Here is a 14155-nt window from a genome sequence, read left to right on the forward strand (position 1 = left end):
ATTTTAGGATGTTTTCTTCTATTTTGGGGAAAAATGCCATTAGAATTTTGATAGGGATTGCAATGAACATGTAGATTGTTCTGGATAAAATGGATATTTTAACAATATTGACTCTTCCAATCCATAAACATGAACTATCTTTCCATTTATTTGTGTCTTCTTCAATTTCTTTAGTCAATGACATAGTTTTCAGTGTACAGGTCTTTCCCTTTCTTGGTTAAATTTATTCCTAGGGTTTTTTTTGTTTGTTTGGCTGCAATTGTAAACAGGATTTTTTCTTAATTTCTTTTCTGATAGCTTGTTATTGTGTTCTGAAATGCAACATATTTCTGTATATTGAATATTTATTCTGAAACTTTACTGAATTTATTAATTCTAACAGTTTTTTTGGTGGAGTCTTCAGAGTCTCTATAGATAATATTATGTCATCTACAAAGTGTGACAGTTTTACTTCTTCCTTTCCAGAATAAATGCCTTTCATGTCATTCTCTTGCCTAACTGCTCTGATTAGGATTTCCAATACCATGTTGAATAAAAATGGTGAATGTGAGCATCCTTGACTTGTTCCTGATCTTAGAAAAAAAGATTTCAGTTTTTCACTGTTAAATACGATGATAACTGTGGACTTGTCATATATGGCCATTAGTATGAGATGTATGTTCTTGCTATACCTCACTTTGTTGAGAGTTTTTTTAAAATCATGAATGGATGTTGAATTTTGTCAAATGCTTTTTTTCTTCATCTATTAGGATCATCATATTATTTTATCCTTCATTTTGTTAGTTTTGTGTACCACGTTGATTCATTTGCTAATTTAAAACCATTCTTGTATCCCTGGCAAAAATCCCACTTGATCATGGTGTATGATCCTTTTAATGTATTGTTGAATTCAGTGTGTTAACATTTTGTTGAACATTTTTGTGTCTTTGTTCATTAGGGGTATTGGCTGTAATTTTCTTTTCTTGTGATGTCCTTGTATCATGGTAATGCTTGCATGGAAAAATTACTTAGGAAGTATTCTTTCCTCTTGCTTTTTGAAAAACCTTGAGAAAGATTGGCATAAATCCTTCTTTGGAATTTGGTAGAATTCACCTTTGAAACCATCTGGTCCTGGATTTTTCTTTGTTAGGAGGTTTCTGGTTACTGATTCAATCTCCTTACTAGTAAATGGGCTATTCAGATGTTTTTATTTCATGATTCAGTCTCAGAAGATTGCATATTTCTAAGATTTTACCCATTTTTTTCGAGATTGTCCAATTTGTTGGAGTATAATTATCTATAATAGTCTCTCACTATTCATTGTAGTTATGTGGCATCAATTGTAATATACCCTCTTTCATTTTTTATATTATTTACTTGAGACCTCTCTCTGTCTTTTCTTGCCGAGTCTAGCTAAAGGGGCATGAAATTTGTTCTTTTCGAAGAAACAGAACTTAGTTTTATTGATTTTTCTATTGTTTTTAGTTTCTATTTTATTTATTTCTGCTCTCGTCTTTATTATTTCCTTCATTTTACTACCTTTGGGCATTGTTTCCTTTTCTTCTTTTTACAGTTCCTTGAGGTGTAAAGGTAGGTTGATTATTTGAGATTTCTTTGTTTCTTGAAATAGGCATTTGTTGTTTTAACTTTCTTCTTACACAGGTTTTGTTGTATCTCATAATTTTGGTATGTTGAATTTCCACTTTGATTTGGCTCAAGGTATTTATTGATCTCTCTTTTGATTTATTGATAGACCAATTTTGGTTTAGTAGCATGTGATTGTCTCCACATATTTGTGAAATTTGAAGTTTTCTTTCTATAATTGATTTCTAGCTTTATGCCATTGTGGCCGGAAAAGATGCTTGATATGAATTCAATCTTAGTAAATATATTAAGAATTGTTTTATGGTCTAACAGAAAATATATCCTGAAGAATGTTGCATGTGAACTTGAAAATAAGGTGTATTATGCTGCTTTTGGATGGAATGTTCTTTATATATATGTTCAGTACCCCTGGTCTAACCTGTCATTTAAGGGCAATATTTTCTTATTGATTTTCTGTCTCGATGATACATCCATTGATGTAAGTTGGCATTAAAGTACCCTATTATAATTGCATTCCTGTCAGTTTCTCCCTATAGGTCTGTTAATATTTGCTTTCTATATTTAGATTCTTCTAAGTTGGGTGCATAAATATTTACAAATTATATGTCCTTTTGTTACATTGACCTTTGTCATGATATAATGACTTTCTTGGCTTTTTATAACAGCCTTTGGCTTAAATTTAATTTTCTATTCCATATATATATATATATATATATATATATATATATATATATATATATATATATATATATATATATATATAAAGCTACCCCATCTTTCTTTGATATCTACTTGCATGGAATATATTTTTCCTTCTTTTTCAGTCTGTGGGTATTCTTATATTTAAAGTGGGTCTCTTGTAAGCAACATATAGATGGGTCTTATGTTTTTTATTTTACTGTATTTTGTTCTGTGACTTTACATTTTTTACATCTTTATTGGAGTATAATTGCTTTAAAATGTTGTGTTAGTTTCTGCTGTACAAAAAAGTGAATCGGCTATATGAATACAGATATCAGTATATCTTCTCTCTCTTGAGCTTCCCTCCCACACCCCCTATCTCACCCCTCTAGGTCATGACAAAGCACTGAGCTGATCTCCCTGTGCTATGCAGCAGCTTCTCACTAGCTATCTTTTTTACATTTGGTACTGTATATATATCAATGCGACACTCTCAATTCGGCCCAGCCTCCTCTTCCCCTCTGTGTCCTCACGTCCATTGCTAGATTCCATATATATGCGTTACCATACAGTATTTGTTTTTCATTTTCTGACTTACTTCACTCTGTATGATAGACTCTAGGTCCATCCATCTTATTACAAATAACTCAATTTTGTTCCTTTCTATAGCAGAGTAATATTCCATTGTATATATGTGCCACATCTTCTTTATCCATTTATCTCTCAATGAACATTTAGGTTGCTTCCACGTCTGGGCTAAAATAAATAGTGTTGTAATGAACATTGTGGTACATGTCTCTTTTTGAATTGTGGTTTTCTCAGTGTATATGCACAGTAGTGGGATTGCTGGGTAGCTCTATTTTTGTTTTTTTAAGGAACCTCCACACTGTTTTCCATAGTGGCTGTATCAATTTACATCCCCATCAACACTGTAAGAGGGTTTCCTTTTCTCCACAACCACTCCAGCATTTACTGCATAGAGCTTTTCTGATTATGGTCATTCCAACTGGTGTGAGGTGATACCTCATTGTACTTTTCATTGCATTTCTCTAATGATTAGTGATGTTGAGCATTCCTTCATGTGTTTGTTGGCTGTCTGTATATCTCCTTTGGAGAAATGTCTATTTAGGTCTTCTGCCCATTTTGCACTGGGTTGTTTGTTTTTTTAATATTGAGCTGCATGAGCTGCTTGTAAATTTTAGAGATTAGTCCTTTCTCAGGTGCTTCATTTGCAAATATTTTCTACCATTCTGAGGTTTTTCTTTTCGTGTTGTTTATGGTTTCCCATAGGTTTTGGGTCGTTTTGTTTTCATTGTCATTTGTTTCTAGATATTTTTTGATTTCCATTTTGATTTATTTAGTGATCTCTTGGTTATTAAGTATTGTTTAGCCTCTATGTGTTTGTATTTTTTACAGATTTTGTCCTGAAATTTACATCGAGTCTGATAGCATTGCTGTCAGAAAAGATACTTGATATGATTTCAATTTTCTTATATTTACCAAGGCTTGATTTGTGACCCAACATATGATCTATCCTGGAGAATGTTTCATGAGCACTTGAGAAGAAAGTGTATTCTGTTGTTTTGGGATGGAATGTCCTATAAATATCAATTAAGTCCATCTTTTTTAATGTGTCATTTAAAGCTTGTGTTTCCTTATTTATTTTCATTTTGGATGATCTGTTCACTGGTGAAAGTGGGGTGTTAAAGTCCCCTAGTGCAATTGTGTTACTCTCGATTTCCCCTTTTATGGTTCTTACCATTTGCCGTAGGTATTGAGGTGCTCTTATGTTGGGTCCATAAATATTTACAGTTGTATCTTCTTCTTGGATTGATCCCTTGATCATTATGTAGTGTTCCTCTTTGTCTCTTGGAACAGTGTTTGTTTTAAAGTCTATTTTCTCTGATATGAGATTTGCTACTCCAGTTTTCTTTTGATTTCCATTTGCATGGAATATCTTTTTCCATCCCATCACTTTTAGTCTGTATGTTTCCCAAGTCAGAAGTGGGTCTCCTGTAGACAGCTTATATATGGGTCTTATCTTTGTATCCATTCAGCCAGTGTATATCTTTTTGTTGGAGCATTTAATCCATTTATATGTAAGGTAATTATCAATATGTCTTTTCCTATTACCATTTTCTTAATTGTTTTGGGTTCGTTATTGTAGGTCTTTTCCTTCTCTTGTGTTTCCAACCTAGAGACATTCCTTTAGCATATGTTGTAAAGGTGGTTTCGTAGGCTGAATTTTCCTAGCTTTTGCCTGCCTGTAAAGGTTTTAATTTCTCCATCGAATCTGAATGAGTTCCTTGCTGGGTAGAGTCATCTTGGTTTAGGTTTTTCCATTTTATCACTTTAAATATCTCCTGCCACTCCCTTCTGGCTTGCAGAATTTCTGCTAAAACATCAACTGTTAACCTGATGGGCATTCCCTTGTATATTATTTATTGTATTTTCTTAGCTGCTTTTAATAGTTTACCATTGTATTAATTTTTGATAGTTTGATTAATACGTGTCTTGGCATATTTCTCCTTAGATTTATCCTGTATTGGACTCGCTTCACTTCCTGTACTTGATTAAATATTTCCTTTCTTTTATTAGAGAATTTTTCAACTGTAATCTCTTCAAATGTTTTCTCACTCACTTTATTTTTCTCTTCTTCTTCTGGGATCCCTGTAATTTGAATATTGGTGCATTTAATGTCTTCCCAGAGGTCTCTGAGACTGTCCTCAGTTCTTCTCATTCTTTTTTCTTTATTCTGCTCTGCAGTAGTTATTTCCACTCTTTTATCCTCCAGGTCACTTCTCCGAATTTCTGTCTCAGTTATTATGCTATTTATTCCTTCTAGAGAATTTTTAATTTTGTTTATTGTGTTGTTCATCATTGTTTGTTTGGTCTTTAGCTCTTCTAGGTCCTTGTTAAACGTTTCTTGTATTTCTTTATTCTATACAGAAAAGTTTGGATCAACTTTACTATCATTACTCTGAATTCTATTTCAGGTAGACTGCCTATTTCCTCTTCATTTTTTTGTCCTGGTGGGTGTTAAACTTGTTCCTTCATCTGCTATCTATCTGTCTTCTCATTTTGCTTAACTTACTCTGTTTGGGGTTTCCATTTTGCAGGCTGCAGGTTCATAGTTCCTGTTGTTTTTGGTGCCTGCCCCCAGTAGCTACTTTTAGTTCTTTAGGTTTTGTAGGCTTCTTGGTGGAAGGGACTAGTGCCTTGTTCTGGTTGATGAGGCTGGATGTTGTCTTACTGTTGGGCAGTTCCACATCCGTTAGTGTGTTTTGGGGTTTCTTTTGCTTTATTTTGATTTTAGGCAGCCTCTCTGCTAATGGGTGGGTTTGTGTTCCTGTCTTGGTAGTTGTTTGGCCTAGGGTGTCCAGCACTGTAGCTTGCTGGTCTTTGAGAATATGTGTGTCTTAGCATTGAGTTGGACATCTCTGTGATAGCTTTTTCAGTTTGATTTTATGTGGAGATGGGAGGTCTTTGGTGGACCAATGTCCTGTTCTCATCTTTCCCACCTCAGAGGCAGAGGCCTGACACCCCACCAGAGCACAAAGACCCTGTCAGCCACACGGCTGAGAAGAATCGGGTGAAAAAAAAGAAAAGAAAAAATAAAGTTATTAAAGTAAAAAAATAATTTTTAAATATAAAAAAATTTAAAAGTAATGAAAAATAAAATAAGAAAGGAAGAAAGAAAGAAAGAAAGAAAAAGAAAAAGGGAGCAACCAAACCAAAAAACAAATCCACCAATGATAATAGGTGCTAAAAACTATACTAAAAATACAATAAATAAATAAATAAATAAATAAATAAAGCAGACAGAACCGTAGGTAAAATTGTTAAGGCAAAATTAAAGAAAAATCACACAAAGAAGTATACACATACACACTCACAAAAAGAGAAAAAGGAAAAATATATATATCTTTGTTCCCAAAGTCCACTGCCTCAGTTTTGGGATTATTCGTTGCCTATTCAGGTATTACAGAGATACAGGTACATCAAGTTGATTGTGGAGATTTAATCTTCTGCTCTTGAGGCTTCTGGGAGAAATTTCCCTTTCTCTTCTTTGTTTGCACAGCTCTTGGGCTTCAGCTTTTGATTTGGCCCTGCCTCTGGGTATAGGTTGCCTGAGGCCATCCATTCTTCACTCAGACAGGACGGGGTTAAAGGAGCAGCTGATTAGGGACTCTGGCTCACTCAGGCCAGGAGAGGGAGCGATACAGAATGCAGGGTGAGCCCGTGGTGGCAAAGGCCAGCATGACATTGCAACAGCCTGAGGTGCACTGTGTGTTCTTCCAGGGAAGTTGTCCCTGGATCACAGGACACTTACAGTGGCGGGATACACAGGCTCTTGGGAGGGGAGGTGTGAATAGTGACCTGTGCTTGCACACAGGCTTCTTGTTGGCTGCAATAGCAGCCTTAGCATTTCATGCCTGTCTCTGGTGTCTGCTATGATAGCTGCAGCTCGCGCCCATCTCTGGACCTCAGTTAGGCTATGCCTGAATCCCCTGTCCTTGCACACCCTAAAACAATGGTCTCTTTCCTCTTAGGCAGTTCCAGACATTTTCCCATACTCCATCTCAGCTAGGTGTGGTGAACTAGCCAACTTCAGGCTGTGTTAATGAAGCTAACCTCAGTCCTCTCCCTGGGTTCCGAACTCTGAAGCCTGAGCCAAAGCTCCCAGCCCTAACCCACCCCAGCGGGTGAGCAGACAATGCTCTTTGGCTGTTGAGTCCTGGTCGGCATGATTCTCTGTGCAGGAACATCTCTGCTTTGCCCTCTAAATGCATATTGTTGCCCTCTCCTCTGTAGCTCCAAAGGTTCCTTCCGCCACTCCAACACTCCAGCAGTGAAGGGGCTTCCTAGTGAGTGGAAACATTTCCTTCTTCACAGCTCCCTCCCTGAGGTGCAGGTCCTGTCCCTATTAATTTGTCTCTGTTTCATCTCTTTTCTTTTGCCCTACCCAGGTACATGGGGAGTTTCTTGCTTTTGGGGAAGTCTGAGGTATTCTGCCAGCGTTCAGTACTTGTTCTGTAGGAGTTGTTCCACGTGTTGATGTATGTCTGATGTATTTGTGAGGATGAAGGTAATCTCTATGTCTTACTCTTCCACCATTTTTTTTGTTTCTTTTTAAACATGTTTATTGGAGTATAATTGCGTTACATCATTGTGTTAGTTTCTGTTTTATAACAAAGTGAATCACTTATATGTGTACAAATATCCCCTTATCTTCTCCCTCTTGTGTCTTCCTAACACCATCCATATCCCACCCCTCTAGGTGGTCACAAAGCACCGAGCTGTTCTCTCTGTGGTATACGGCTGCTTCTCATTAGCTATCTATTTTACATTTGGTAGTGTATATAAGTCCGTGTCATTCTCTCACTTTGTCCCAACTTACCCTTCCTCCACCCATATCCTCAAGTCCATTCTCTACGTCTGTGTCTTTATTCCTGTCATGTCCTTAGGTTCTTCATAACCTTTTTTTTCTTTAGATTCCATATATATATATGTTAGCATACAGTATTTGTTTTTCTCTTTCTGACTTACTTCACTCTGTATGACAGACACTAGTTCCATCCACCTCACTACAAATAACTCAATTTTGTTTCTTTTATGGCTGAGTAATATTCCATTGTATATATGTGCCACAATTTCTTTATCCATTCATCTGTTGATGGACAAGTAGGTTGCTTCCATGTACTGGCTATTATAAATAAAGCTGCAGTGAACACTGTGATACATGACTCTTTTGAATTATGGTTTTCTGAGGGTATATGTCCAGTAGTGGGATTGCTGGGTCGTATGGCAGTATTATTTTTAGTTTTTATGGAAGCTCCAAACTGTTCTCCATAGTGGCTTTATCAACTTACATTCCGACCAACAGTGCAAGAGGGTTCCCTTTTCTCCACACCCTCTCCATCATTTACTGTTTGTAGATTTTTTGATGATATCCATTCTGACCGGTGTGAGATGTTATCTCATTGTAGTTTTGATTTGCATTTCCCTAATGATTACTGATGTTGAGCATTCTTTCATGTGTTTTTTGGCTGCTGTATGTCTTCTTTGGAGAAATGTCTATTTAGGTCTTCTATTTTTGGATTGGGTTGTTTGTTTTCTTGATACGGAGCTGCATGGGCTGCTTGTAAATTATGGGGATTAGTCCTTTGTCAGTTGCTTCATTTGCAAATATTTTCTCCCATTCTGAGGGTTTTCTTTTCGTGTTGTTTATGGTTTCCTTTGCTGTGCAAAAGCTTTTGAGGTTCTTTAGGTCCCATTTGTTTATTTTTGCTTTTATTTCCATTTCTCTAGGAGGTGGGTCAAAAAGGATATTGCTGTGCTTTATATCATACAGTGTTCTGTCGATGTTTTCCTCTAAGAGTGTGATAGTGTCTGGCCTTACATTTAGGCCTTTAATCCATTTTGAGTTTATTTTTATATATGGTGTTAGGGAGTATTCTAATTTCATTATTTTTAACATGTAGCTGTCCAGTTTTCCATCACCACTTACTGAAGAGGCTAACTTTTCTCCATTGTATAGTCCTGCCTCTTTTATCAAAGATAAGGTGACCATATGTGCGTGAGTTTATCTCTGGGCTTCTATCCTGTTCCACAGATCTATATTTCTGTTTTTGTGCCAGCTCCATACTGTCTGGATTACTGTAACTTTGTAGTTTAGTCTGAAGTCCAGGAGCCTGATTCCTCCAGATCCGTTTTTCTTTCTCAAGATTCCTTTGGCTATACAGGGTCTTTTTTTTTTTTTAAACATTTTTATTGCAGTATAATTGCTTTACAACGGTGTGTTAGTTTCTGCTTTATAACAAAGTGAATCAGTTATACATATACATATGTCCCCATATCTCTTTCCTCTTGCATCTCCCTCCGTCCCTCCCTCCCTATCCCACCCCTCTAGGTGATCACAAAGCACCAACTTCGTCTCCATGTGCTATGCAGATGCTTCCCACTAGCTATCAATTTTACGTTTGGTAGTGTATATATGTCCATGCCACTCTCTCACTTTGTCCCAGGTTACCCTTCCCCCTCCTCGTATCCTCAAGTCCATTCTCCAGTAGGTCTGCATCTTTTTTCCCATCTTGGCCCTAGGTTCTTCTGACCATATTTTTTTCTTATTTTTAGATTTCATATATATGTGTTAGCATACACTATTTGTTTTTCTCTTTCTGAGTTACTTCACTCTGTATGACAGTCTCTAGGTCCATCTACCTCACTACAAATAACTCAGTTTTGTTCCTTTATGGCTGAGTAATATTCCATTGTACATATGTGCCACATCTTCTTTATTCATTCATCTGTTGATGGACACTTGGGTTGCTTCCATGTCCTGGCTATTGTAAATAGAGCAGCAATAAACATTTTGGTATATGACTCTTTTGAATTATGTTTTTCTCAGTGTATATGCCCAGTAGTGGGATTTCTGGGTCGTATGGTAGTTTTATTTTTAGTTTTTTAAGGAACCTCCATACTGTTTTCCATAGTGGCTGTAACAATTTACATTCCCACCAACAGTGCAAGAGTGTTCCCTTTTCTCCACACCCTCTCTAGCATTTATTGTTTGTAGATTTTTTGATGATGGCCATTCTGACCGGTGTGAGATGTTATCTCATTGTAGTTCTGATTTGCATTTCTCTAATGATTAATGATGTTGAGCATTCTTTCATGTGTTTGTTGGTAAACTATACAGGGTCTTTTGTTTTCCCATAACAAATTGTGAAATTTTTTGTTCTAGTTCTGTGAAAAATGCCAGTGGTAGTTTGATAGGGATTGCATTGAATCTGTAGATTACTTTAGGTAGTAGAGTCATTTTCACAATGTTGATTCTTCCAATCCAAGAACATGGTATATCTCTCCATCTGTTTGTATCATCTTTAATTTCTTTCATCAGTGTCTTATAGTTTTCTGCATACAGGTCTCTTTTCTCCTTAACTAGGTTTAATCTTAGGTATTTTATTCTTTTTGTTGCAATGGTAAATCGAGTGTTTCCTTAATTTCTCTTTCAGATTTTTCATTATTATTGTATAGGAATGCAAGAGATTTCTGTGCATTAATTTTGTATCTTGCTACTTTATCAAATTCATTGATTAGCTCTAGTAGTTTCCTTGTTTTCTATGTATTGTATCATGTCATCTTCAAACAGTGACAGCTTTATTTCTTCTTTTCTGGTTTGGATTGCTTTTATTTCCTTTTCTTCTCTGATTGCTGAGGCTAAAACTTCCAAATCTATGTTGAATAATAGTGGTGAGTGTAGGCAACTTTGCCTTGTTCCTGATCTCATTGAACATGGTTTCAGTTTTTCACCATTGAGAATGCTGTTGGCTGTGGGTTTGTCATATATCAACTTTATTATGTTGAGTTAAGTTCTCTCTATGCCTACTTTCTGGCAGGTTTTTATCATAATTGGATGTTGAATTTTGTCAAAAGTTTTTTTTCCCATGTATTGAGTTAATCATATGACTTTTATCCTTCAATTTGTTAATATGGTGTATCATATTCATTGATTTGTGTATACTGAAGAAACCTTACATTTCTGAGATAAACACCATTTGATCATGGTGTATGATGCTTTTAATGTGCTGTGTGGACTATGGACTGTGTTTGCTAGTATTTTGCAGAGGATTTTTGCATATATATTCAACAGTGTTATTGGTCTGTAGTTTTCTTTTTTTGTGACAACTTTGTTTTTGGTATGAGGGTGATAGTGGCCTTGTAGAATGAGTTTGGAACTGTTTCTCTGGTGTATTTTGGTAGAGTTTGAGAAGGATAGGTGTTAGCTCTTCCTAAATATTTGATAGAATTCGCCTGTGAAGCCATCTGGTCCTGGGCTTTTGTGTGTTGGAAGAGTTTTAATCACAGTCTCAATTTCAGTGCTTGTGATTGGTCTGTTTAGATTTTCTATTTCCTCCTGGTCCAGTCTTGGAAGGTTGTGCTTTACTAAGAATTTTTCCAGTTCTTCCAGGTTGCCCATTTTTTTTTTGGCATATAGTTGCTTTTAGAAATCTCTCATGATCCTTTGTATTCCTGATATGTCAGTTATTACTTCTCCTTTTTCATTTCTAATTCTATCGATTTGAGTCTTCCCCCATGTTTTCTTGATGAGTCTGGCTAATGATTTATCAATTTTGTTCTTCTTCTGAAAGAACCAGCTTCTCATTTTATTGATCTTTACTATTGTTTCCTTCATTTCTTTTCATTTATTTCTGAGCTGATATTTATGATTTCTTTTGTTCTGCTAACTTTGGGGGGTTTTTGTTCTTCTTTCTCTAATTGCTTTAGGTGCAAGGTTAGGTTGTTTATTCGAGATGTTTCCTGTTTCTTAAGGTAGGCTTGTATTGCTATACACTTCCCTCTTGGAACTTCTACTGCTGCACCCCATAGGTTTTGGGTCACCATGTTTTCATTGTCATTTGTTTCCAGGTATTTTTTGATTTCCTCTTTGATTTCCTCAATGATTTGTTGGTTATTTAATAGTGTATTGTTTAGCCTCCATGTGTTTGTACTTTTTACAGATTTTTTTCCTGTAATTGATAGCAAGTCTGACAGCAATGAGATCAGAAAAGGTACTTGATACATTTTCAATTTCTTAAATTTACCAAGGCTTGATTTTTGACCCAAGATATGACTTACCCTGGAAAATGTTCCATAAGCCCTTAAGAAGAGGTGTATTGTGTTGTTTTTGGATGGAATGTCTGATAAATATCAATTAAGTCCATGTTGTTTAATGTATTATTTAAAACTTGTGTTTCTTTATTTATTTTAATTTTGGAATAGCTGTCCATTGGTGAAAGTTGGGTGTTAAAGTTCCCTACTATTATTGTGCTATGGTCGATTTTCCCTTTTATGGCTGTTAGCATTTGCCTTATATATTGTGGTGCTCCTATTTTGGGTGCAGAAATATTTACAATTGTTTTGTCTTCTCCTTCGATGGATCCCTTGATCATTATGTAGTGTCCTTTTCTGTCTTTTGTAATAGTCTTTTTTTAAAGTCTATTTTTTCTGATATGAGAATTGCTAGTCCAGTTTTCTTTTGATTTCCATTTGCATGGAATATCTTTTTCCATCCCCTCACTTTCAGTCTGTCTGTGTCCTTAGGTCTGAAGCAGGTCTCTTGTATATAGCATATATACGGATATTTTTTGTATCCATTCAGCCTGTCTATGTTTTTGGTTGGAGCATTTAATCCATTTATATTTAAGGTAATTATCACTATGTATGTTCCTAGTATCATGTTCTTAATTGTTTTGGGTTTGTTAATGTAGGTCTTCTCCTTCTCTTATGTTTCCTGCCTAGGGAAGTTCCCTTAGCATTTACTGAAAAGCTGGTTTGGTGGTGCTGAATTTTCTCAGCTTTTACTTATATGTAAAGATTTTATTTTCTCCATCGAATATGAATGATTTCCTTGCTGCGTAATCTTGGTTGTAGGTATTCTTTTCACCACCTTAAGTATGTCCTGCCACTCCCTCTGGCTTGCAGAGTTTCTGCTGAATGATCAGCTGTTAACATTATGGGGATGCCCTTGTATGTTTTGTTGTTTTTCCCTTGCTGCTTTTAATAATTTTTCTATTTAATTTTTGACAGTTTGATTAATATGTGTCTTGGCATGTTTCTCCTTAGATTTATACTGTATGGGGTTCATTGTGCTTCCTGGACTTGACTATTTCCTTTCCCATATTAGGGACATTTTCTTTTTTTTTTTTTTTTAACATCTTTATTGAGGTATAATTGCTTTACAATGGTGTGTTAGTTTCTGCTTTATAACAAAGTGAATCAGTTATACATATACATATGTTCCCATAACTCTTTCCTCATGCGTCTCCCTCCCTCTCACCCTCCCTATCCCACCCCTCCAGGCAGTCACAAAGCACCGAGCCGATATCCCTGTGCCATGCAGCTGCTTCCCACTAGCTATCTACCTTACGTTTGTTAGTGTGTATATGTCCATGACTCCCTCTCGCCCTGTCACAGCTCACCCTTACCCCTCCCCATATCCTCAAGGCTATGCCCATATCCTCAAGGCTATCCCCATATCCTCCAGTAGGTCTCTGTCTTTATTCCTGTCTTACCCCTAGGTTCTTCATGACATTTTTTTCTTAAATTCCATATATATGTGTTAGCATATGGTATTTGTCTTTTTCTTTCTGACTTACTTCACTCTGTATGACAGACTCTAGGTCTATCCACCTCATTACAAATAGCTCAATTTCGTTTCTTTTTATGGCTGAGTAATATTCGATTGTATATATGTGCCACATCTTCTTTATCCATTCATCCGATGATGGGCACTTAGGTTGTTTCCATCTCTGGGCTATCGTAAACAGAGCTGCAATGAATATTTTGGTACATGACTCTTTTTGAATTTTGGTTTTCTCAGGGTATATGCCCAGTAGTGGGATTGATGGGTCATATGGTAGTTCTATTTGTAGTTTTTTAAGGAAACTCCATACTGTTCTCCATAGTGGCTGAACCAATTCACATTCCCACCAGCAGTGCAAGAGTGTTCCCTTTTCTCCACACCCTCTCCAGCATTTATTGTTTCTAGATTTTTTGATGATGGCTATTCTGACTGGTGTGAGATGATATCTCATGGTAATTTTGACTTGCATTTCTCTAATGATTAATGATGTTGAGCATTCTTTCATGTGTTTGTTGGCAGTCTGTATATCTTCTTTGGAGAAATGTCTATTTAGGTCTTCTGCCATTTTTGGATTGGGTTGTTTGTTTTTTTGTTATTGAGCTGCATGAGCTGCTTGTAAATATTGGAGATGAATCATTTGTCGGTTGCTTCATTTACAAATATTTTCTCCCATTCTGAGGGTTGTCTTGTGGTCTTGCTTATGGTTTCCTTTGCTGTGCAAAAGCTTTGAAGTTTCATTAG

This window comes from Pseudorca crassidens, chromosome X (assembly GCF_039906515.1).
Source record: "Pseudorca crassidens isolate mPseCra1 chromosome X, mPseCra1.hap1, whole genome shotgun sequence".
Classification (NCBI taxonomy): domain Eukaryota; kingdom Metazoa; phylum Chordata; class Mammalia; order Artiodactyla; family Delphinidae; genus Pseudorca; species Pseudorca crassidens.